Genomic DNA, 26462 nt, shown 5'->3' on the forward strand with positions numbered 1-26462 from the left:
TTTTAAATGCGTAAAAAATTTTTTTAAAAAATATATATTTGTTAATTCTCATCCAAAGATAATTTTTTTCCATTGATTTTTAGAGAGAGTGGAAGGGAAGGGGAGAGACAGAGAGAGAGAAATGTCAGTGTGGGAGAAACTCAACAATTGGTTGCCTCCCACACTTGGCCCGACTGGGGCTGAGGATTGAGTTTGCAACTGAGGTACATGCCCTTGACCAGACTCAAACCCGAGACCCTTCAGTCCGAGGGCTGATGCTTAACCACTGAGCCAAATGGGTTAGGCCTATTAGTTGCTCTTTTGCATGGAAAATATTATCATGGTGGTGTATACCACCTGACAAAATACAGAAGTATTTACCTCTGATCTCACTAAACAGTACAACTATTATTACCATTTTCTCCTTTTCCATTAGTCTTTCTCTGTAGCAGCACCTTTTTGTGTTTCCATTTTGGTAATGTAGCTTTGTCTCCTGCCTTTCCCACACTGGTTTAAATTGTCGCAAGTGCCTGTGGGCCTTTCTAGTGACTGTAGTACATGATCCCTGCTGTGGATGCAGCATCCTGTGTTCACCGCTCTCTTCTGGTTTCAGCGTTGGGGTTGCTTCACCTTTTCACTATGATAAATAGTCCTGCAATGCACATGTTTCTGCAGAGAACTTTTCTATTTCCCTGAGCTACTACCTTGGATTGATAAGTCCCAAGGAATGAGAACAGGGTATGAAGGGATGTGAGCAATTCTATGACTTGCCAGGATTTGCCAAATTGCTTCTCCATGAAGTGGTGCACTTTGCATTGCTTTGGTGACACTAAGTGGATGTTACCTCGTCCTCCACAAATTGAAATATTCTCACTTGTTAGTCGGGTGAACTGAAGCCCCTGGAGGGAAGTGCTTTTCAGAAGGTCACGAGTCACCTACAGCCTTTGGGTGAGATCCCTGCTCTCAGAGCACAGTTTGGGGCACTACAGACACTCTGTGCCTGAATTCTGTTTCATTTAAAAAATTTATGATGATGATGATGATGATGCTGATGCTGATGATGATGTGTGTGTATGCGCCTGAATTCTGGAAGGTGCTGTGTGTGCATCCAACTTGCCTTCTTGCTAGGGTGACCCATTGTCCTGGCTATCTCACACCTCCCCACCACTGGTTTACTTCTGAATCTCCCCTAGTTACCCTTTCATACTGACCCTGTCTACCAAGGCAGGTGCCCCTGGACCGTGGAGTCTCACCCCTTGGGACTGGCCTTTGTTGCTCCTGTGCCTGTGCTCTCCTCCTAATGGGCAGCTTGAATTGTTTACTTAATCTTGTGGTCTCAACAAACGAGCCTCTTCGGGGTCTGAGAAGTTCTTTGCTGTTTTAGTTTTCTCATTCTATTTTTTTGTTTCTACTAATTTGTAAATTCTTCTTCTTATACACATATATATTTTTTGACTGAGGATCCTAATATTTTAGTGTGTGTACTTAAAGTCTAAAGTAAACCAATGCCTGTACCTGGAGATGATACTGAATGGATTTAACTACTGGAAGTGTGCTATAATCCTATATAATAAAAGGCCAATATGCAAATTGTCTCCTTGGGAGTTTGACTGGGAGCCCTGGAGTTCTATCACTTGCTATATGTGCACTGAATGCCAAATAACTGTTAATCGAGAATTACAGCCACAGAAAAATTATTGCTGAGGGACCCCACCTGTGCATGAATTCCTGCCCTAGACCTTTAGTTCTATCATAATTAAAGCTCCTGTCTGAATCATGATTTGACATGGGGAACTGAATCAGGCTCTTCCAACTTTCACATTAAATTGATAGACATTAGTTCTGTGGCAGCCAACGTTGTCTGGGGTGCATCTGATGCCACTCATGGCTGGACTGGAAAGCCTGTGTTGCCTCAGCCTGCACATGTGCAGGCCCATTACTTGACTCTGTGGCCAACACTGGCTGACGTTGGCAGGTCACTTATGGTCTCAAAAAGTGGAGAATTTCTCTTTCCTGATCAGGATGGAAATATTTTAGCATTTTAACCCAGAAGGCAGTTCTAATGTGGCCTTCACCCTTCTTGTGAATTATACACTAAGTCCTTTGTATTTTTTAGCACTCTACTTGCTATTTCTGTTGACATTTTAGTTTTCTCTCTCTCTTTAAAATCCCCACACATTAGACATTATTACCGTTGCTTTATCCAGTCATTGGTTTGTTAGTTTTACCCAGTTGTGTGTCAGTGTCTTTGCTGATTATTTCATCTTGTACCACACACCGTCTGTATGAGATAATTTTTCTTTTGCTTGAGTTATATCCTTTAGGATTTCCTTCAGTAAGTATTTGTGGAAAGATATCTTGGTTTTAGTTTGTTTTAAAATGTCTAATTTACCTACTTGTTAAATAATAATTTTTTTGTGGTTGTAATTCTTGATTAACAGTTATTTGCTTAATACTTTGAGGTTTTCATTCCATTGTCTTCTGTGGCCTTCTATTGTTGCTGTTCAAAATCAGTTGTCATCCTAATGGCAGTACCTTGCTCCATAATCTTTCTGCTGCTGTAAAAACCTGCCCTTAGATGTCTGCATTCTGTAGATTCACTTCAGTGGGTCTGGTGCTGATTTCTCTCTGTTCCTCTTTCCTGCTTTGAATTTTTGGGATTTCTCCTTCTTACAGCAATTATAGCAATTTCTTGGAAATTCTCTCTTTGAATATTACGTTTTCCATTCTCTCTATAATATCCTTCTAGAATTCTGATTAGATGTATATTAGGCCTCTTGGTATCTTCTATGTCACTTAATCTTGTCTTATCTATACTTTATTATATTTTCTGGCAATTTAGCTTATTTTCAAACTTGATTTGTCATTTTTTAAATATATTTTTAATTTTTTTTTTACAGAGAGGAATGGAGAGGGATAGAAAGTTAGAAACATCAATGAGAAACATTGATCAGCTGCCTCCTGCACACCTCCTACTGGTGATGTGCCCACAACTAAGGTACATGCCCTTGGCTGGAATTGAATCTGGGACCCTTGAGTCTGCAGGCCCACGCTCTATCCACTGAGTCAAACCGGTCAGGGCAATTTGTCATTTTTAGTGGTTTATTGTTTCTTGCTCATATTTTAAGGACTATTTCATTAAGCATATGAAACATACTTATTTTGCATTCTCCTTTTGATAATTTAAATGTTTGAGGTCTTTTTAAAAAAATATGGAACGCTTCATGAATTGGTGTGTCCTCCTTCTGCAGGGACCATGCTAATCTTCTCTGTATCATGCCAATTTTAGTGTATGTGCTGCTGAAGCGAGCACTGTCTGAGGTCTTTATGGGACTGATATCTGGTTGAGGTTTCTGTTGGTTTACAGTGCTTCTGAGGTTTGGATTGTGAACTTTACATTTTTTGGGACTTTTCTGTGGGAAGTCTTTGGAGGTGAGAGAGGTTCGGATAACCATGTAACTCTGTGACTATGTCTCTTACTGAAATGCTCTTCTTTTGTGGCTTAAGCTCTCATATGGAATCTGGTGACACTGTTTCTCCTCCCTGCCTGCAGTAGTAGCAATCACTTGCCATTTGTTCTTAATTTTTAGGTGACCCAACCTTTCTTGTTCGTTCACTTAGCCTTACTTTTCAAATGGTCTTGTCTCTGAAAAGTGTTTTCTTTCTTTCTTTTTTTAAAAAATATATTTTATTGGTTTTTTACAGAGAGGAAGGGAGAGGGATAGAGAGCCAGAAACATCGATGAGAGAGAAACATCGATCAGCTGCCTCCTGAACACCCACCACTGGAGATATGCCCGCAACCAAAGTACATGCCCTTGACCAGAATCGAACCCGGGACCCTTCAGTCCGCAGGCCGACACTCTATCCACTGAGCGAAACCGGTCAGGGCTCTGAAAAGTCTTTTCAAAAATCTCAAATGAATGTATCATATATTTTTTGCTGGGAACCTGAATGATACAATCTATGTGAAGGGAACTTAATAAATGATAGCTATTATTGTTATTGAGGAGACCTCTTTCTTCCTTCCTTCTCCCTTCTTCCCTTTCTCCCTTTCTCCCTTTCTCTCCCTTCCTTCCTCCCTCCCTCCCTCCCTCCCTCCCTCCTTCCCTCCCTTCCTTCCTTCCTTCCTTCCTTCCCCTCTCTCTTTCTTTCTTTCTTTTCTTTCTTTCTTTCTTTCTTTCTTTCTTTCTTTCTTTCTTTCTTTCTTTCTTTCTTTTCTTTTCTTTTCTTTTCTTTTCTTTTCTTTTCTTTTCTTTTCTTTTCTTTCTTTCTTTCTTTCTTTCTTTCTTTCTTTCTTTCTTTCTTTCTTTCTTTCTCTCTTTCTCTCTTTCTCTCTTTCTCTCTCTCTCCCTTTTTCCCTTCCTTCCTTCCTTCCTTCCTTCCTTCCTTCCTTCCTTCCTTCCTTCCTTCCTTCCTTCCTTCTTTCCTTCCTCCCTTCCTTTCCTTCCTTTCCTTCCTTTCCTTCTTTCCTTCTTTCCTTCTTTCCTTCTTTCCTTGTTTGGTTAATCCTCACCTGAGGATATTATTTCATTGATTTTCAGAGAGAGTGGAAGAGAGGGGAGAGACAGACAGAGAGACAGAGAGAAACATCGATATGAGAGCATTGATGTCTCATATCGATTGGTTGTCTCCCGCACATGCCCCGACCAGGGCCAGGGATTGAGCCTGCAGCCAAGGCATGCTCCCTTGACCAGAATCAAACCCAGGACCCTTCAGCCCACAGACCGGTGTTCTATCCACTGAGCCAATCTGGTGAGAGTGAGAAGACCACTTTCTATTGAGGGAAACTTTCTAGTAATTCAGGCAAAAATAATTATGATGCTTGGGCACATAATGTTTCAAAACAGATATGCCCAGAGCACTGTGGAATGAGAAAGAAAGCTGCTGCCACTTCTATAACTTTCTCTCAGTCTGTCTGAGGAAGCCACAAACCCCCCTCAGGATATTGAAAGCCATTGGAAGCCATTTCGGACCCATTCTCACCACCATCACCTTCCCTTACCCTCCCTCTCACTCACCTTGGAGGGCTATAAAGTGAGGGAGGTACACAGCTGCCACAGCTCCTGGCTCAGCCTTGATGTCAAAAAGAGGCCCCGCAACCATCCAGCTGTGCTGTGGGACAATCTGGTCCAGGAACTGGTCCCAAGCACAGAATTCAATCTCAATGGTCACTGGCCCTCTCACTACAAAGTAGAGACCTGTGTTGGGCCAGTGGTAGGAACCAGCCACAGGGAAGTGAGCTCTGGGGATAGCAGAGAGAGGTAGACATTGAATTAATTACTCCACACAAGCTCACGGACTATCTACTGGGTGCCTGACCCATGCAGTACACTGTGTATCTAGTAGAATGACTGCAAGCTCAGATGTGACAGCCAGAGGGACTTGGGGTTGAGTCTTGGCTCCTCTGCTCTCTTCTGTGGATTCTTGAGCAAGTCATTGAACCTCCCTAATCTCAGTTTTTTTATTTGTAAATAAAAGTAATAATAGCACCATCTCATAGAGTTTTGAGTAATAAGTGACCTAATGTATGCTGACAGCTTAATATCTGCCTGGGGGTGGTGAGCTGTTTCTATAATGGTGATGATAAAGGGAATAATAATAATACTATCTATACTAATAAAAGGGTAATATGCTAATTAGAGTGGACGTCTTCTGGCCAACCTTCCTGACGTCCATCCTGACAAAGCCGGGGGCTTGGCCGGCCTGCAAACCACTGCAGGCCCCTCGCCCAGGCCGCTCCGCCCCCAGTAGGGACCCCACCACCCCAATCAGGGGCATGGCCAGCCTGCAAACCAGGGCATGGCCAGCCTGCAAACAGCCCTCGGCTCCTCACCCAGGCCATTCCCACCCCCAGAGGGGACCCCACCAAAATCGGGGGTGTGGCCAGCCTGAAAACTTCCCCAGGCTCCTAATCCAGGCCGGCCCTGCCCCCAGTGGGGTCCCCTACCCTTATAGGGGACAAGGCTGGCCTGCAACCCCGTGGCCCCTGCCCCGGCGGCCCTGCCCCACTACAGGCTCCTCCCACCCCGATTTGGGACACTTTTCAGGGCAGGCCAGCTGGACCCCACCCATGCGCCAGGCCTCTATCCAATATAATAAAAGGGTAATATACAAATTGACCTTAATGGCAGTACGACCAGAACCAGTCACTATGAGGTGCACTGACCACCTCTCAGTCCCTTCCCTCAGCTGTCAAGCACCGATCACCTGATGGTGAATGGGTAACTGGGGTTGGGTGACAGAGGGGGGCGTGGCCAGCTGAGGGCAGCTTGGGAACATGGCCCTGATCGCAGGCCAGGCCTAGGGACTGTATCCGTACAAGAATTTCATGCGCCAGACCTCTAGTTAATAATAAAATAGGAAAATTTTCTTGTTTTTGAAGGGCATATTTTTCAATAATTAATAACAATCTACATGGGGATATTATTGATAACCACTTAGAGCTGAAAAAAACACTTGCAGAGATATTACAGAGACTTTCCCCAGGTTTTCATTGATAAAGGGTGGGTTCCTGGGATGTCACCTTCTGTGTGTGTAAGTTTGGAATAATATTCCATTCCATTGAGATCATGTCCATGACAGTGAGTAGGAATGTGTTATGTAAGAGATCAGAACTAAGATTATAGACATTTATTACTTAGAACTGGGAACCGTTGGAAGGCAGGCTACCATATTCATCTCATGGCCCTTGTTACAGGTATGGTACTTTGCACATAGCAGATGCTAATCAAACAGAAATGGGTAGATGGAATGAGATTTATGAGACATAACAAACCAAATGCAACCAGTGGACTTTGTTTGGATCCTGATTAGAACAAACCACCTACAAAGACACATTTTGGACAATTGAGCATATTTGAATACAGACTAGGTATTAGATGATATGAAAATGACTTATTGTAGCCGAAACCGGTTTGGCTCAGTGGATAGAGCGTCGGCCTGCGGACTGAAGGGTCCCAGGTTCGATTCCGGTCAAGGGCATGTACCTGGGTTGCGGGCACGTCCCCAGTAGGAGATGTGCAGGAGGCAGCTGGTCGATGTTTCTCTCTCATCGATGTTTCTAGCTCTCTATCTCTCTCCCTTCCTCTCTGAGGAAAATCAATAAAATATATTTAAAAAAAAAAAAAAAAAAAAAAAGAAAATGACTTATTGTAAATGTTGTCAGATATAATGGCATTGTGGTGATAGGAGAAGTCTTCATTTGTCCTCTTTAAAATGCATCACAAAAAATTTATTGGTAAAATCATCTGATATCATGGATATAAAATACTATAACTACAAAAGAGGGGGAAAGTGAATAGTTAAAACAAATTTCGTAAAATGATTGTTGAAGCTGAATAATGGGTAAGTGGAAGTTCCTTAGGCTTTTTTTCAACTTTTCATAATAAAACCTCTATTTCCATAATAAAAGCACCAACCCAGTATCTCAGCCCTGTCTCTGCCTAGTGACTTGGCAGTGGGAGGGTACTCAATGCCATGAGTGGGGTGTTGAGTGTCTGTTGGGACCCAGTATGGGGATGGCAGGGGTTGGGGGACAGCCTGGCACAGTGGAGCTCCCTCACTTACCGGTATAGACCTCTGTCTTCATCCACCACCTTTGGAGTCACAGGCCCTGTGGGGCCCCAGAAGTCATCATCTGTCCATATAGACTCCACTGGTATGTCCCCCAGGGGTTCAGGAGAAGACAGACAGAAGGGCTTCGCCTGTGCTACTTGCTGGGAGCTCTCTGGAACAGGCAGGGCAATGGTCAACATTAGTGCTCCTGGCTGCCTCCCCCAATCCATAGCCTATACCAAGGAGGGGGCCTCCCCAAGGTTTGTCTGTCTGGACATTGGCAGGGAGTGTGTCTGTATCCTCTGTGCCTGATACTGGGGCTGCCTGCCTGCTATCTGAGGAGACCCAACATTGCTGCCCTCTGACCCCAACCCTACCCATCTCCGGCTTCCCACTGGCACAAAATATTGCTATTCCCAGCTCCAATGGCAAGGTATCTTGTGAAAGGAACATGGCTAAAAAAAATGGATGGGCAGCGATGTAAAGGACCTTGGGAGACTGGGCCATGGATCAGAGTCTGAGACACTCCAGGGATATTCTGGGGAGGAACAGCCTCAGACCCTGAGGCTGGAGAGAGGAAAGCAGAGATCTTGCCAGTTCCCAGGGTCTAGGTGTGGAGGATCTCGCATGGAGCGAGTTCCTGTAGGTGGGCATTTTTCCATGTCCCACACCAGAGGCAGGAGCATGGTGGGGCTCACCTTCCACATTCTCCCTCTCCCATCCCAAGTCATGATGCTCCCAGCCTGGCCCCTCAAAGTACCTGATTCAGGTTCCTGCCATTTGAGTGGAGTTGTTTCTTCATCCATCTCATCATCCATCTGTTGTTCCCCTGGGTCTTCCTTAGTGATCGTCAGATTTGGATTCCTACACACAGAGTTGTTCATTCTCCCTTTGATCTTGGAGAAAATTGGGGTTGTCTACATGACATCCTCACTTAAATTCAACCATCTGAATTTGAACTCATGGCCTTCATCTGAGATTCTCCCATAGACCCTGTCTCCGTGATGGCCCCCATCCACCCCGCCATTAATGCTGGAACTGGGGTGTAGTCCTGACTCCTTTCTCTCTCTGAGAACTGATTGGCCACCTTGTTCACTGGCTCTAGAATAGCTCCCTTTCTAGTCCCTCTCTCCACCTCCACAGTCTCCACTCCATGTCCATGCCCTGGCATTTTTGGCTCACACCACTGCACCCTCCCCTTTAAGTTCCCCTCTTCTCCTGTTTATCTCCTGGCCATTTCTGCACAGCAGTCGATCTTCAATAGGAACCTGACTGAGCACTTGGCTGCTGAAGCCATGAAATCTATTGCTTTTGGGGGTAAATTTCAAAGTTCTTACCATGACCTAAAGGCCTACTTGTGTCCTGTTCCTCTAATTCCACAGAAACCTTATCTGCATTCCCACCTCTGCCTTTCTTCCTGCTCACTCAGCTCTAGTCCAATGCTTCTCAAAGCCCATACCTGGAAGCCTAGTTAAAACACAGATTCCTGGGCTCACCCCATAGATTCTGATTCAGCAGGTCTGGAGTGGGTCCTGACATTTACATTTTTAATGAGTTCTCAGGTGATGCTGATGCTGACACTGCCGATCCACAGGCCACACTTTGAGTAGCAGAGTTCCTGGTACCTGGCTTCCTTCTATTCCTCCAAGGAGCTGGGATCAGATCTCTATCTGGGCCAGGAATCTACCCACTCTTGGCCCAGCTAAGCAGTTGCATCTTTCACAACTCAGCTCAGGTGGCTTGGACAGGGTTTAATAAGGCTAATCAAGGTATTCACCCTGATATTGGGCACAATGACACAGGTGTGTGTGTGTCAGTGGGCGGGGGGGGGGGGGGGGGGGGGGGGAGAGGGGGGGGATGGTGGGGAGGGGAGCAAGGGGGGCGGCGGTAACCTAGGCCTGTGTCCCTGCTGAATTCAGCTCCTGGGAGTTGGGCCTGTGTTCAGGGTCCTGTGCCTAACACACTGTGGGTCTGAGGGGAATGCTTGTTTCCTGAGGAATGGCTCCTCCTAAGCCTAGGAGCCCTTTGCTGCCATGTCAGGTGAGGCAGAGCAGTCAGAACCAGGGCACAAGCGCACTTGGCAGTCACAGGCCGGAATACACCAACATGAAAGGCCATGGGGCTGCAGCAGATGCCCAGGAGGAACCGTATTCTCCTGTTCCCAAGGCTTCTCCTCAGCTGGGCTGTGTACATGGGTGTTTATATGTGTGGAGGGTGAAGGAGGGTGTTTTTTTCCACAAAAGCTCTCTCTCTCTCTCTCTCCTTGTCTTTGTCTCCCCCTTGTGGTCATTGCTTTCCATGTTCTAACTGCCATCAACTCACTCATTCACTTTTCTTCATTTGTTCATCTTCTTACTCATCATTTCTTGGAAGGATTTAAGCAAAGGAGGGGCATGTTCTTGTTTGAACTAAACAAACACACAAACAACAACCTCACTCTGGCTGCAGTGGTTTCCTGGCTTCTTCCTGCTTCTGTCTGTTTCTGCCTCCAACCTCACTCCATCCCACTTCTGGCCCATGTCTCTGGGCCAGCCTCTAGGAGTCAGCCCTGGGTCTGGGTCAGCTCCAGGGAGTTCTGTGTCTCCCCTCTTACCCATAATTGATGACCAGCTGAGGCTTCTCCTGCTGCAGGAGCCTCAGCATCTCTGTCACCTCCGCACTCAGCCGAGCCCCATCCACCCTGCAAGCACAAAGGGAGCCTCGTTATCCTGGAGCCACCCACCATCTCCAGGGCCTCAGGGCCCAGAATCATGGAACCTTCCAGGTCCTGCAGGAACCTCTTGTTTTTGAATTGGAAAGAAGAGTTAGGAGTTTTATTAGGGGGTGTTGCTGGGTTAACACAGGGGCAAAGGAAGGGAGGAAACAGGACTGGGTAGAGGGACAAGTTGGGGTGTGATGCAGTCCCAAGAGGCACAGCTGACTCTGTGGGACTTCTGATGTGGGGATGACCCTCCAGGGCTGTCCATACTGGGAGGAGGGTCCTTATACCACTATACCAGTCACTGGACGGCAGTGGCCTTGTGTGAGATGGCCCTAGTTGGCAGAGCCATTCTTCTTGCTGGCACCACTCCCAGGGTGGGGATTGGGTCTTCATTCCTTAAAGGGGACTGGGCAGCACTTCACAGCATCCACCAGAGGACAGGCAGTGTTCATGGCCTCAAATGACCACACAGGAGTAGGTCCTGGGATTTCCTTCTCAGAGGCTATGAGGCTTCCTGGAGAGAGAGTGCCCTGTTTCCATTCTCTCACGCCATGTGCTCTGGGGTTTCTGTTGGATTTGGGATGGCTGCTGCCCTCTCTGGGCCTCCATGTCCTCACCTCCAACATGGAGGGACCTGCTCCGCCTATTATGAGCCTATGCCCTCCTGTAGCTCCCCTCTCCCCCCTAACCCCCCATCCCAGTCCCTCCCCTCATAGCTTGCTGCCCTGCCCCCTCCTGTACCTTTCCTTCAGCTGCTTGTAGCTTGCTGCCCCACCCTCCTGCTGATCCCTGATCTGGTTGTTATGCATCAGAGCCTAATAGCCATTTGCATATTACATCTTTATTATATAGGATTAGGAGTAACGGGTGAGTGGGGCATGGGTGCAGACCTACTGCAAAGGCCTAGCTCTGGAGAGGTCCTTCAGCATATAGGAGATGGTGACAGCCACACATGCTCAGAGGGGAGGGGGCTGGGTCAGAGTGGGCTCTGGGGGGACCCACATGTAGAGTGTTCACCTCCTGCTCGTTTAGGCTTGAGGAAGGAGGACTGCTGGAGGAAAAGCTGAGAGCTGGCTAGAGCCTCGGCCAAGACTTAGGTGTCAGGACATGGATGTTTGGAGCCCTGTCAGCTCTGAGTGTGAGACAGGCCCCAGCCAGGAGCTGCAGGGAAATGTTCAGTCAGAAAATGGCTGTGGACTTGTTTTCAGACTGGAGGGTAACAGGAAGTGGCCAGGAGACAGTGTGGGAAAAAAGGGCTGGGGGTCACTGCACCTGGCCACACCGCTCTCCAGTGCTCTGAGCCTGTTTCTGTCCTGGAGTCTCCCCCACGCTATTCTCAGCCTGGACTGCTTCCCCTGACTGGGCCTGGTCAACTCCTCTTTCTGCTTCAGGTCACAGCCTGATGTCACTTCCCGAGAGAGGCCCTCCCTGCCCCTGAGTCTAATTCCATCCCCCCTGCCCCCCACCCGTTACATGCTCATAACAGTGCACTTCCCATTCACAAACTGCACGGAGCTCAGAGATACACACTGTGTGTTAACATGTCATCAACATCTGTCTCCTTGTCACTGGAGTGGAAGCTTAAGGGGACAGGACCTGCATCCGTGGCTCACTATTGTCCCTTCAGTGCCTGGCCTAGTGCTTGGCACATGGGAGCCATGAAATGAATGAATGGATGAATGAGTGAATGAAAGAAACCATTAAGGAAGAAAGGAAGGGAGGGAGGAAGGAAGGAAGGAAGGAAGGAAGGAAGGAAGGAAGGAAGGAAGGAAGGAAGGAAAGGAAGAATTGTTCTGGATGGAGAAATGAACCTAGGATTCTCTAAGAACATGTGGTCTCACTAGTAATTATCATTTCAGTCTCTCAAATCTGTTTCCAGCGCTGTGATGCATTTTATTTCATCACATCTATGAGGTGGATAAGGTAGTCCTGTTATAAAGATAAAGAAACCAAGTCTCATGGCCTAAGTCAGTGGCGGATCCGGTAGAAAACCCAGGCTGCCTAAGCATTTTGCTTCCCCTTTACTTCCCTTGTCCAATATAGGGCTCCCACACCCCTTTCCATTGCTCTCCCTCCCCCTCCCTGTCCTCTGCCCAGAAATGACCCCAGGGCCTTACCACAGGTACCTGAGGTGGCATTTATACTGCCTGAGCCCTTCACAGAGCAGCCTCACACCGAGGTCGCCCAGGTTGTTCTGCCGCAGGTCCAGCTCTGACAGCATGATGTTGTTACTGAGCATGGAGACCAGGTCCTGGCAGCAGCCAGATGTGAGGCCACAGCTGACGAGCCTGTGAGAGAAAAGCACATGGGCTGGAAGTCATTGTTCACAAAGCCCTCTCCTCAGGGTAAAGGCGGGTCTGATTTCCCTCTCTAGCACCTGTGGCCCTTTAGGGGGTCTTTGGTGACATAAAGGAAGATAAACACGTGTCTGGTTAATAGTAATCCGGGAGATTTTAATCTTCTCCTGCAGCCAAGGAGCCCCTCAGGATCAGAGAACCTCCCTTTCTCACTCCTGTGAGATTCCCAACAATCTTGCAACTCCCCACATCAACATTATATGATTTATTTACCCAATGTTCCACTTGTGCACCAGGTCTGATTGTTAACTACATCGGCCCTACCAAATGCCCAGGTAGCTGACACAGGATTCTTTGGTGGGTTTCAACACTAGCGTGTCTACTTGCTTGCAACCCAAATCACCCCATCCTACCTAGTTCTCAGCTTCTCCCTGACCCAGGGTCTTAGGCAGCTCCCTCTTCCTCCTTTGCCCACCCCTCAAAGCAGTGTCAAAGAGGAGCAATTACATCAGTTGCCGCAGCTTGCAGTGAGAATATCTCAGCTCCTGGAATAGGTGTCTGGCTCCGGTGTCCAGGAGCTTGTTGAAGCTCAGGTCCAGCTCTATCAGGTGCCAGTTGTCGCTCAGCACACGGGCAAGGGCCCTGCAGCCTTCTGCTGTGAGGCCGCAGTTAGCCAACCTGTGGGAGACAAACACTGATAGCCTTGAGTTTCCTCACTTGTTGATTCCACAGACACCCACGAGCACCCATGGGCACCTCTTCTGAGTCATGCAGTAAGTAAGACCTCCAGATCCCCAGAAATGCACAGATACTGGGGGATTGACACAGAAACACAGACAAAAAATCTTAAAAGAAGCAAGAGAAAAGCAGTTACTTACTTACAAAGGGGTTTCCTTTGACTGGAATCAAACCTAGGACCCTTCAGGCCACAGGCTGACGCTCTATCCACTGAGCCAAACCAGTTTTCATGCAGCCCTTCTCTTGTCCTTCTGTCCCAGAAGGGCCAAGGCTTTTTTCTCCTGTGCCTTTGATTCCACACCCTCCTGCCTCCCCTCTGACCTTGTTCTTTCTGGAATCCCGTCTTCAGACCTCCAACCTCTCCTTTATCAATTCCTTCTCCTTTGTTCATGTACTATGCTCAGTTTTACATGTCCATAACAAGCAAAGCACCCAGAATCCTTGAGTCTAGCATATTCAACTGATTTCCAGAGAAATCCAATTATTAGTTAGGACTTTGTTTGAAGGTCTTAGATATTCCTACATCCAAAGGCTGTAAAGCTCTCAGTTCTTTTATATAGAATCAACTTTTGTAGTGAGGAAATATTCACATCTGCCTTATCCATCATTAGTTCCCCTGAAAAATCTCTTTTATTGCACTGCCCCACTGAGTCAGCATGAATTAGATCCTGGCTTTCATGATGAAGTGCTGCAGGTGGTGCTGCGCTGTGTGCTCACTGCCTTCTAGTCCCAGTTCTTCCATTTCTAGCTGTTTAAATGTGAGCAAGTTGGTGCACTCCACTGAGCTTCAGTTCTTACTATCTGGAAAATGGAAATCATTGTCCCTGCTCTGCCATTTTCATAAGGTCGTTTGAAGGCCAATATATATATATACTAGAGGCCCGGTGCACAAATTCGTGCATGGGTGGGGTCCCTCGGCCTGGCCAGTGATTGGGCTGATCAGGGCCATCTCATGGGAGGTTGGCCGGCTGGGGGGAGGGACAACGGGAGGTTGGCTGTGGGAGCACACTGACCCCCAGGGGGCAATTCCTGCATTGAGTGTCTGCCCCCTGGGGGTCAGTGTGCATCATAGCTACCAGCCAGTCATCTGGTCATAATGGTCACTTAGGCTTTTATATATATACTAGTAGCCCGGTGCACGAAATTTATGCACTGGGGTGGGGGGGGGGGGAAAGGGGCCCCTCAGTCTGGCCTTCACCCTCTCCAATCTGAGACCCCTCGGGGAATGTCCAACTACCTGTTTGTGCCCATACTTTTAACAGATAACAGCTCCATTGTTGTTTCTTTCTTATGCTTAAAACCATTGGAATTAGTAGATATTCAAAGTGTGTATATATTTTGGGGGGACACCCTGTATACCTCTAGTCAGCGGTGAAAGAAACCAACAGCAGATTTGGAACCCCAGACAGGGAACCTTGCTCACTCCCCACATGTCTCCCCACTTCACTTTCCACCTTCGTGGGCAGCAGGAGAATCAACGTTTTCTCTCATTAATTCGGAAAAGCACGTCCTGTCACCCGCTGCCCGGCAGGAGTGAGCTAGGCCCCAAGCAAGCGAGGCTCGGTCAGGGCAGCCTTCGCTCATGGGTGCTGGCACCCAAAGTGCACATTCCTCCTCTACAGTCGCCCCGACTATCCCACTGTTTCACTGAGAGGACGGAACTCCTCTCTGCCTCTGGGTTCTTGATCTTTAATGCTGACCAAAGGCACCACAGCGAGGGCCGTCCGTGCCCACCATGTGTGTCTATCTGCACCTGCTCCTGCCTCAGCACCTGCATTAACCCCCCAGAGGTGATCTCGTAGCTGCACTGGCCTCTGTGGGAACAGGGCATCACCACTCCGCCCTCTCACTGTCATCTCACAGGCGCCCACTCTCAGCACCCAGAACACCCAGACACTCTCCAAAGGACGTGAGAGCATCAGAGGGGATGTGTGCACATCCTGTGGGGGTGTTAGGCATGCTGGGTTGATGGAAGTGTGGTGGAGAGGCGGAGGGAACTTGTGCACACCTTGGTTTGCAACTGTTGCAGGCTTGGGAGGGTGACAGTGTGCTGGGGGATGTTCGCACGCCGGGGGGGGGGGGGGGGGGGGGGGGGATGTGCACACCAGAGGCCACTGGCTTTGCAGTTCCGCAAACCCCCGTGGTGCGGCCAGGAGGATGTCAGTCTGGCCCGCCAGGGTGGCTGTCCCTGTGATCCTGCACCTTCTGGGCCAGGAGGCAAATCTTGCGCAGCCACTCCTGGGTGCTGATGGCCTGCAGGTGCTACTTCAGCTCAGCCTGCAGGCTCCACTTGGCGCGCTCACAGCTGTCACCACTGCCATGTGGGGAGTACAGGCCGCCCTCCGCCGGCCTGCCTCCCTTGTGAGGCTTCCTGCACTGCTCACCTGCCCAGAGTGACTGGGGCTGGGTGGAAGCCAGGCGTCCTGCCCTGCCCAACCCCGGCTGATCTGCCCCTGTGTGAGCTGCCGCCCCACTGGGAAGGGTTATGGATCCAGGTCCTGGGACCGCGGACAGCCTCAAGTGCTGCCGCCCCGCCCGCCAGGACATGGATCCGGGTCCCAGACCGCTGACAGCCTCAAGCGCTCCCCTCTGCCCGCCAGGGTCACAGATCCAGGTCCCGGGACCGCGGACAGCCTCCCGAGGTGCCCCCCGCATGCCAGGTCACGGATCTGGGTCCCAGACTGTGGACAGCCTCAAGCGCTGCCGCCCTGCCTGCCAGGTCACAGATCTGGGTCCCAGACCGCGGACAGCCTCAAGCACTGCCCCCCGCCCGGCAGGATCACACATCCGGTCCCAGACTGTGGACAGCTTCCCGCGCTACCCCCTGCCCAGCAGGGTCACAGATCCGGGTCAGCCTTGCCCACTGATGCCCGCCTTCAGTATGCAAATTAGCCACCATCTTGTTGCTTCAGGGTGGCAGTCCCCACTGTGGTGCCTGGCCAGTCTGGGTGAGGGGATGATGTCTGTTTGCAGCTGGTCATACCCCCTTCAGGGTGGGGATCCCCACTGGGGTGCCTGGCCAGTCTGGATGAGGGGATGATGTCTGTTTGCAGCTGGTCACACCCCCTTCAGGGAGGGGGTCCCCACTGGGGTGCCTGGCCAGTCTGGGTGAGGGGCTGAGGGCCGTTTTCAGGCTGGCGGGTGACTGAAGCTCCCAACCTCTCTTTTTTTCTTTTTTCTTTTATTCTGGGATTTATTTACCTTCTATGGCTGTCACTGGAGCTGAGAGCTGGCTTTAATTCTGAGGCTCGGCTGCAGCTCTGAGACCTTGGCTGCAGCTCTGAGACCTCGGCTGCTGAAAGCAGGTACTGGGTTTGTTTGGATTCTATAATTGAAGCACTGTTGCGGTCCTACTGGCTGAAGCCCTGCTGGCTGAAAACAGGTTTCTGGAGTTTGTTTAGCTTCTATACTTGCAACATTGTTTCTTAGAGTGCAAGCTCAGAGGCTGGCAGCGGCAGGCGGGGAACCTTGGCTTCCTCCATCACTGGAGCAAGCAAGCCTCCTGTTCGCTTCAGTGCCTGGCTGCCAGCCGCCATCTTGCACTGGGGTAGCGGGGGAAAGGGGCCCCTCAGTCTGGCCTTCACCCTCTCCAATCTGAGACCCCTCGGGGAATGTCCAACTACCTGTTTGTGCCCATACTTTTAACAGATAACAGCTCCATTGTTGTTTCTTTCTTATGCTTAAAACCATTGGAATTAGTAGATATTCAAAGTGAATATTAGTAGATATTCACCGGGCCTCTAGTATATATATATTGGCCTTCAAACGACCTTATGAAAATGGCAGAGCAGGGACAATGATTTCCATACAGAATAGTCGCTACGCTCTATCATTTTTCTCCCCTCGCCCCCAGCTGCTGGCAATTACTGATTTTTTTACTGCCTTCATATTTTTGTCTTGGTTGGCAGTTAATTTGCATAAGGATATGCTAATTAGCCAATGGTAAGGGTGTCAGGGTTATGGTCAATTTGCATGTTTCTCTTTTATTAGATTATATATATATATATATCTATATCTATCTATCTATATATATATATATATATATATATATATATCTTGAAGTAGATACAGAATTGATATTTAGATTGTAAAGTTCTATCGCAACGTAAGCAGTACATTTTAGCTTCGTGTCTCTCCACTTGTTGTGAAGTTTAAGGTAGAATAAAGTTTTCTGAGACGTTTTCAAAGGCTTTTCCTCCTGGACTCAGGTGGTCCTTATTAGAAGGGTTTTAGGAAAGGTGAAGAAGCCTCATGTGGATACAGGAGGCCCCAAAGACTAGATTTGTTACCATCCTCTCTTGCTCAACTTATCCTACCAGGACTCTTCTTTAATGAGCAATTCCTTGACCCTCTTCTTTCTCCCAATTTCTCAGCACCTTCCTTTTTTTCATTTTGCTTGGAATCTAGCTTAAATTCTATGATATGTCATTGGTAATATCACTGAATGACTTACTCTCTTACCTCTCACTATATCCCTCTAGCTAACCCAAACTCTGCCATTGTCCCACTACCCTACACTCGCTCACTCCCACCAGAGTAACAAGCTTGGTGGCTACAATTATGAATCGCATGGGCTTCAACCATGCCTGGAAGGTGGAAATCTCCCACTCTATAAATCTCCCACTTCAATATTTTACTTCCCCAAGTCTCCAACACCCCATCCTCACACTCATTGTCAGTAAATAACTGAATTTCTACTTCACAGGGAAGAGTGGAGACATTAGGTTGAGAAAGTTTCCTCTTTTCTAGTTAAGTGAAAAGGTGTTATTAATGTGAAAGGTATTGACTTTGTCAAATACTATGTCTATGTCTATTGAGATGATCATGTACTTTTTGTCCTTCATTATATTAAAATGATGTATTGTATTGGTCAATTTTCCTGAGTTAAACCATTCCTGGGATAAGTCCCTGTTTGTCATCCTTTACCATCCTTTTTATTTGTTTTTAGTATTTTGTTGAGAATTTTCATATCTGTATTCATAAGAGATATTGGTTTGTAGTATTTTTAATGCCTTGTGATGACTTTGCTTGTCTTTGTGTGATTTTGATATCAGGGTAATGCTGCTGTCATCGAATGAGTTGGCAATTATCCCCTCTTCTATTTTTCTGTTTCAGAGTTTGAGAATATTGTTGTTAATTCTTCTTTAAAGGTTTGGTACACTTAATCAATGAAGCTAACTGGGTCTGGGCTTTCCTTTGTAGGAATTATTTTTTTTAATAATTTAATCTCTTTACTTGTTATAGGTTTATTTAGACTTTCTAAATCTCCTTGAGTCAGTTTCAGTAGTTGTGTTTTTCAGGAAATGGTCCATTTCATTTAGGTTATCTAATTTGTTGGCTTATAGTACTTAATATTTCTTTAAAGTTCTTTAAAATTTTTTTCTGTTAGGTCAATTGTGATTATCTCTCTTCCATTCCTGATATTAGTCATTTGAATTGTTTCTTTTTTTATGTAGTCAGTCTAGCTAAAATTCTGTCAAGTTTGCTGAGTTTTGAAAAGAACTAACTTTTGGTGTCATTATTTTCTGTATTTTTTTTGTATTCTCAGTTTTATTTATTCCCACTCTAGTTCATATTATTTTCTTTCTTTGGCTTCCTTTTTTTTTTTAAGACTTTTTATTTATTTCAGAGAGGAAGGGATAGGGAGAGAGAGAAACATCAACGATGAGAGGGAATCATTGATTGGCTGCCTCCTGCACACCCCCTACTGGGGATCTAGTCCACAACCCTTGACCGGAATCAAACCCGGGACCCTTCAGTCCGCAGGTCAATGCTCTATCCATGGAGCCAAACCAGCTAGGGTCAGCTTGCTTTTTGTTATATTTTCTCCTTTTATTATTTCTTTTTGATTTTTAAAGTGGAACTTTAAGTTATTGATTTGACTTTGTTCTTTTTCTCCCCCTTCTCTTCCTCTAACCACTTCCTCTTTCTTTCTTAAATATACTTTTGTCTTGTTTGAATAGTTTTAGTTTTCAAAAACATTTGGGCATAAATACAGAGATTTCCTACATAGCCCTGCCCCCACATGCATACCTCCCCCATTATCAACACCAGGCAGCAGAGCAGTGAATTTGTTGCAATCAGTGAACCTACATTGACACATCATGATCACCCAAAGTCCATAGTTTACATTATGGTTCCCTTTCAATGCTTTATAGCCTATGTTTTTTGACAAATATAAATGACATACATCCACCATTGTAGTGTCATACAGAATAGTCGCTACGCTCTATCATTTTTCTCCCCTCGCCCCCAGCTGCTGGCAATTACTGATTTTTTTACTGCCTTCATATTTTTGTCTTTTAAAGAATTTTACATTGTTGGGATTAAACAGCATGTAGCTTTTCAGATTGTGTTTTTTATACCCAGTCATATGCATTTATAGTTCCCCCATGTATTTTCATAGCTTTATGGCTCATTTTTGCACGCTGAGTAATATTCCATTGTATGGATATACCACAATTATTTATTTGCTCGCCTACTGACAGCCATCTTGATTGTTTTCCAGTTTGAGCAATTATAAATAAAGCTGCTTTAAACATTGGTGTGTAGGTTTTTGTATGGATATAGGTTTTCAACTCCTTTGGGTAAACACCAAGGAGCATGATTGCTGGATCATATGGTAAGGGTATGTTTCATTTTGTAGGAATCTGCAAAGTGGCCATATTATTTTGTATTCCTACCAGCAATGTATGAGGGTTCCTTTTGCTCCACAACCTTGTCAGCATGTGGTGTTGTCAGTGTTCTCGATTTTGGCGATTCCAATGAGTGTGCAGTTGTATCCCCATTTCTGTTTTAAATCTAGGCATTCATATCTATACATTTCTCTGTCAGCACTGATTTAGCTGCATCAAATAAGATTTGGTATGCTGTGCTTTTGTTTTCATTCATCTCAAATACTTTTTAAAAATATATTTTTATTAATTTCAGAGAGTAAAGAAAAGGGAAAGAGATAGAAACATCAATGATGAGAGAGAATCATTGATAGGCTGCTTCCTGCACGCCCCCTACTGGGGATCGAGCTGACAACCCAGGCATGTGCCCTTGACCAGGATCAAACCTGGGACCCTACTGTCCGCAGGCCAATGCTCTATCTAATGAGCCAAACCAGCTAGGGCTTAAAATACTTTTATTTATTTATTTGTTTGTTTGTTTATTTATTTTTCATAAATTTAAAAAATATATTATTTATTTCAGAGAGGAAGGGAGAGGGAGAGAGAGCATCAGTGATGAGAGAGAATCATTGATTGGTTGCCTCCCGCACACCCACTACTGGGGATTGAACCCACCACCTGGGCATGTGCCCTGACCAGGGATCATAACCTCTGGATTTTTGGGTCAGTGCTCAAACCCTGAGCCACATTGGCCTGGGACAAAATACTTTTAAATTTCCCTAGTGATTTCTTTTTCCACCCATTGTTTATTTAGGAGTATGTTGTTTCATTTCAATATATTTGTGAATTTCCTAAATTTCTATCTGTTACGATTTTCAATTTCATTTTATTATGTTCAGATAAGATAATTTGTATGATTGTAATTCTTTTAAATTTGTTGAGTTTTGTTCTATGGGGCATCTTATTTTTGTTTACAGCTTTATTTGATACTTGTTGGACATCTCCCCTTGGTACCTCAAAGGAACTTGACACATGCACAAAATCACACCCATGACATTCCATCCCCTCCCTCCCTTCTTTCAGTATTTCCATCTCAATGAAGGTGCCACTATCCTATGCATATCTCTGGCCTGAACCTAAGATCATCTTCTATATCTCCATCTTCCTTTCCCCATAAATCCAATTCATTACTCAGTCTGGTTGATTTTACTTTTCTTCAGATCTCTTACATCCATTGACTTCTTTCCATTTTTATGGCCAACACAGTAGTCTAAGACACCATCATTTCTTGCAGAAACTTTGTTAATTTCCCTTGGCCCAAGCTCTCACCATCTTTACAGGAACAACTAAAACTTTCCTATGAACCAGTTTTCCAACCTCTCTTGTTGCTGTCCTCCATTCTGGATTTTATATGGCAGTCTGCTTCTACTGATCATATGAATCTTTTGATTATAATCACATTGCATTAGAAAAAAACAACCACCCCAGATTCCAACAGGCCTTGCATAGATAGTCTGGCTTCCTGATCTCTGTAGCCTCCTGCTGTGGCTCCTTTGCTCTCCGTCCTCCAGCCTCACTTGTCTGCTTTCAATCCCATGACAGCCCATCCTTCCTCCTGCCACAGGGCCTTTGACCTTTTGTCCCTCCTGCTTCACCTAGGTAAACCCTCTGTATTCTTCACATGTCCTTCAATATTCACTTTATTCAGGTAGTTTTCCACTGCAGGCCCTTATGTGGGCCTGTAATGACACATTTGTTTTTGTGGTTAATGTCAGTCACTTGCAAACTCTGTGAAAACAGAATCCTATCTGTGTTTGCTTACTGCAGTAGCCATGGTCAGAGAGGGGCTCAATGAATATTTGTTGACTACAAACACCACACACCCATCCTAGACACAACTTCTATCATGTTTCTCCTGTGCATCCCTGTTTCAGATCAGAACCCAGGCCAGACTCACCTCAAGGTCTCCAGGTGGCAGTGAGGGCTTTTCAGGGCGTCACAAAGACTCTGTACTGCAGAGCAGCTCAGAGAGTTCCCACTCAGGTCCAGCTCACGCAGGCGTCCAGGGACTTTGAGAATAGAGAAGAACATCTGCCACCAGGAATCTGTAAACGGGCCCCAGCTGTACCTGAGGGAGAGAGAGGGACAGGGGAGATGTGACCGGTGTGTGTGGGGTCTTATGTGCACATTGTGCTCAACACCATGGGGTTTGGTGCCGGAAGCCGGTCCATCCTTGCTGCTTGACACAGTCACTGCAGGAAAGAAACATCTGCACAGCATATGTTTCAAGGGACCTGGCATATATAGCATATTGTTCTTAATATGCTTGCTCTCCTTAGTGCCATGTGTTTTAACCAAGGTCACCTCTCCGAGAAAGGTTGTTTCCCCAGGTAGGGATTTTTCCCTGAAGTTAGGGAGGGGATAAAACCCCTTAACTAAGTACCAGGCAGGTAGTTAATCACTTTAACTACAATCACACTTAAGCTACATAATCTTTACTCCCTGGAATGGAGATAAGAAACGCCCTAACCTTTGGAATAGAGATTGATAGGATTGGAATCAACTGGTATAAATACAGATGTAACAAGACAACAAGACACAGAACCTAGACACAGAACCCAGACACAGAACCTAGAGACAGAACCTAGAGACAAGACTTGGCTGGAGATCCTACACAGAACCTAGAAACAGAACCTAGCAAGAGAACCTGGCAATAGAACTTAGCTGGAGATCCTGGACAGAGCTTGGCTGGAGATCCTGGCTAGAGTTCCTGGCTAGGCTGCTGATCAACTGAATGCTGCCTCCGTGTCATTCATTCTTCGCCGGACCCCAGCAGTTTGGCCCCTCTGAGTGCCAGGCTGCCATGGGCAGGGCTATTGCCAGGGGTGATCAGTATTTGGAACTGCCCCTCTGTTCCCACCACCCTGGGCTAATTGCCCCTCTTCCGTGTGGTTTCTCATGACACATCCCTTGCCATTCTACATTGCTGTACTCCTTTGGTGGGCCTGTTTCTGCCAGAGTGTGGGAAATTCTTGTGGGAAAGGGCATATATGTTCATCTTTTTTTATCTGCAGTGCCCAGCACAGAGCCTGGGGATGCAGACAGTCTTTCTCTCATCAATGCAGACATGCCTTTCTTCCTTTGGCACAGATACTGTTAAGTCCCAATTTCCAGAAAGGAAAGGAAGAGGTAAGAGGAGGCAACAGAAATTGGGAGAGGTGGCTTAAGATGATTTTGTGATGGGATTGTTGATTATGACTATATATGCTGCTGTCCAGATTGGCTTGTGTGGGACCCTATCCCCTTCCCAGGATAGCAAGAGCACAGAGAGGGTCTCCAGGAGAGAGATGTCAAAGGGGAATGTCTCAGGAGAGAACATTTGAAGCATGCTCTCCTCTGGCCTCCGCCTCTCTGCTTGCTTAGGACACTTCTGAAGGCCACCACCACTTGCAACACCTGCACCTTGGTCCTTTAAGGACCAGTTTACCTTTATAACCAGAACAACTAGAAATAAATTAAGTGCCTGAGAATAGAGGACTGGTCGGATATTTGTGGCAGCTTCCCTATGGGAGACGGTATGGTCGTTCAAAATGGTGTATCAGGCTACTTCATAACACAGAAGAAAGTCTTGATATAAAAATAAAGAAAGAAAGCTGACTATAAAATAAAAGGTACAGTATGACTCAGTTTTGCTTTAGAAATGTGCATAAAAATAAGACTAGAGGATATATACCTCACTTTATAATGAAGGTCCCTTCCGCTCTGAAATCAATCAAAATATATTTTAAAAAATTATTGAGAAAAAAAGTTACTGGTGATCTCAGTCCTAAAGCCACTGGGGCCAGGCTTAGTGGGAGTGCCCCAGTGCCTAGGGCAGTGGTACCAACAGAGGAGCTGGAGAGAGGGGCGGGGGAACACTCACAGAACTACACCTGAAGGCCTTTGAGCTCGTTTTTCCTTTCCACCGTCATTCAGTTGAAGCGTCATCATGCGATGGCAGAATTTAAAGCAGAACGTGGACACCAGGAGCTCCATGTGAGTTTGGACACATATCCTCATTCTATAGAAACTGGACATCCTTTCTGTCAGAAACCTTTTGTCCTGATTCTCATAAAAACAGTGCAGCAAGTGCCAACAATATGGCTCAAGGTTACGATGCTTGTAGTTAACTTCCTTCTGGGTCAACTGCAGCAGATAGGAATGCCTCTCCCATGACAGGCTGCATTTGAAAATGCTCTCCAACTCTCTCATCCCTTGATCACTCAAAAGACCAAACAGGAAACATATGGTTGGTTTCCCAAACAGGTCACGCTTGTCATATACATCTGTCAAGTCTGTTATAATTTTGATGCTTGTAAAGCAACTACTTTTCAACACTCTATCGCCTAAAGCATAGGACATTGCTGCAAAGAACTCCTGGAAGCACAGGTGAATGAAGCTGTAGCTCTGAGCGGTGGGGTGCTCTTGAAGAACACCCATGTTTAAGAGAATGGAGATGATGGAAGCATCTAACCCGTGTTTCTTGAATTCCTTGAGGCTGAACAGAGTCTTTCCTTGACAGGTGCTTTCAGCAGCCAGAGAGCAGAAGCCTCTCAACTTAGTCCCGAGGGACTGAGCCTGGAGAACATGGAAAAAGTAGTGCAGACAGAGGGCTGTGGTCGTCTGGGAGGTCAGTGAGAGTGGTTGCTCCTGCTCCATCTGCTGCTTCAGGCAAGTGCAGACCAGCCAGGACACCAAAGGCATGAGACACATGGTGAAGAGAGCCGGGTTGGATTCAACCAAGGTAAAGGCTCTAATTGCTTGGCCCTCATCTGTGAAATATTTGTAGAAATACTCCTTCCTGGCCGACTCGGAGAATCCCAGGACCTCCACCCAGTGAGGATGCTTTAAAGAAGGAATGAGTTTTCTCAGAGCTGTGATCCGAGCTGTGATCAGCAGGGAAGCCGTGGGAAGTAAGGTTTTCTTCAGCAAACTGCCCAGCAGTGTGTGCACCTGCTGCTGCTGGCTCCAGTGTGGAAAGAGCTCAGAACTCTGCCCCTTCAAGTCCCATTTGGGTTCATCTAAGTTATCAAGAATGAAGAGCAGCTGCTCTGGCTGAGACAGGATCTGCCCAATGGGAGCATCAGGAGCAGCCCAGTCTTTTGTGATGAGCTCAGCGAGACTCATGGTCTCAGACTGGGCCAGCTCTCTGCAGTTGAAGTAGAAGACATGCTTGAAGCGGTCCCTGAACAGCCTGCCTTCCTCCCAGGCTCCCCTCACCTGCCTGGCCAGGGTTGACTTCCCGATTCCAGCAACTCCATGCACCAGGACAGTGGGAGACTCCTCCTGGGTACTCAGGCCTGGGCCAAATAAGTCTCCAATCTCCATCAAATGTCTTTGTTCATCTACCACCTCATGATTCCTTCTTCTCCTGAGTAGGAAGTCATAGCCTCTGGGTTGAGATCTGTGTAGAAGTAGCAGTTGTGTGAATTTTTGGTGCAAATACTCATTTTTCCATGACTGTGTAGGGTAGGAACTCTCTCTCCTTTGGTTATGGAATTTTTTTTTGATTCCTAGAGAAAGGAGAGAAAGATGGAACATTTGTTCAATTGTTTCTCCACTTATTCCACAATTGTTTTCTGAACCCACTTGAAGCTACACCCTGTGCTGGCTGCTGATATGGTACATTCTTGCCAGGCCAGTGGAGAAAACAGGGTCCTGTGGAGAAGATCCCGCTTAAATTTTTTTTTGAATTATTTGCTTTATAAAAATAGGATTGTATATGTATACATATTTTATTTTTTTAATTTTGTTTTATTGCTTAAAGTATTACAAATAGTATTACATATGTCTCCTTCTTTCCCCTCCGCCCCTTGACATGTCCCCGGCCTTCCCTACCCTCCCCCCACCCCCCCGTGTCTTATATCCATTGGTTATGCTTATATGCATGCATACAAGTCCTTCGGTTGATCTTCACGTTAAGTTTTGACTTGACCAAATCATTCTCATAGGGTGATGTTTCTTCCTTCTGCAAATATCTAATCTAGGGTTTACACTGTGAGGCACTTATCTAGAGGCTGGGAATAAAGAGTAAACAAACAGACACATCTGTCTGCTCTCATTAATTCCATGACCTGGGCTATTAGCCCCACTGAGCGTCAGTTTTTTAATTCATAAATTGTAAGTAGTTATGATGGAGTGAAGGATATAATGGATGGTGAAGCGGATAGGATTGGTTCCTGAGAGTACCTCCTCTGCACCCACCCATTTAACCACATGGCAAGGATATTCTTCTACTCGCACCTGTGGTTTTCTGTCTGAGGACTCTCTCTCAGGCATTGGGTGTGACAGGCCAGAAGCCCTGGGGAGCTAAAGCTCCAGAGGGAGCTCTCAAACAGTGATAGATGGCAGTTCCTTGACCCCCAGGAAAGATAGTACTGTCTCCTGAAGATCCCTAGTTCATTGAACCTCAGTTGTCCCACAATGCAGGTTTCATTGGTTTCCCCCTTTCCCTTCCCACTTCTCTCTCCTAATGGTGCTTTCAGGGAACCAGTTCCTGAATAAGCCACCTGCTCTCCAATGTCAGCTTCTGGGGGAA

At 46.5% G+C, this 26462-nt stretch overlaps 1 non-coding gene and 1 pseudogene across 1 annotated transcript; both read right to left on the reverse strand.

The window, feature by feature from the left end:
- LOC138994984 (NACHT, LRR and PYD domains-containing protein 1-like) overlaps positions 1-26462 on the reverse strand; it is a 44718-nt pseudogene that overhangs the window by 9795 nt on the left and 8461 nt on the right.
- Positions 3186-3292, reverse strand: LOC138995307 (U6 spliceosomal RNA). The gene has a single exon (XR_011468616.1). It is a non-coding gene; the product is annotated as a U6 spliceosomal RNA (small nuclear RNA).

The sequence above is a fragment of the Myotis yumanensis genome, unplaced genomic scaffold (assembly GCF_028538775.1).
Source record: "Myotis yumanensis isolate MYYU_CA2020_CCGP unplaced genomic scaffold, mMyoYum1.0.hap1 SCAF_16, whole genome shotgun sequence".
NCBI classification, from domain to species: domain Eukaryota; kingdom Metazoa; phylum Chordata; class Mammalia; order Chiroptera; family Vespertilionidae; genus Myotis; species Myotis yumanensis.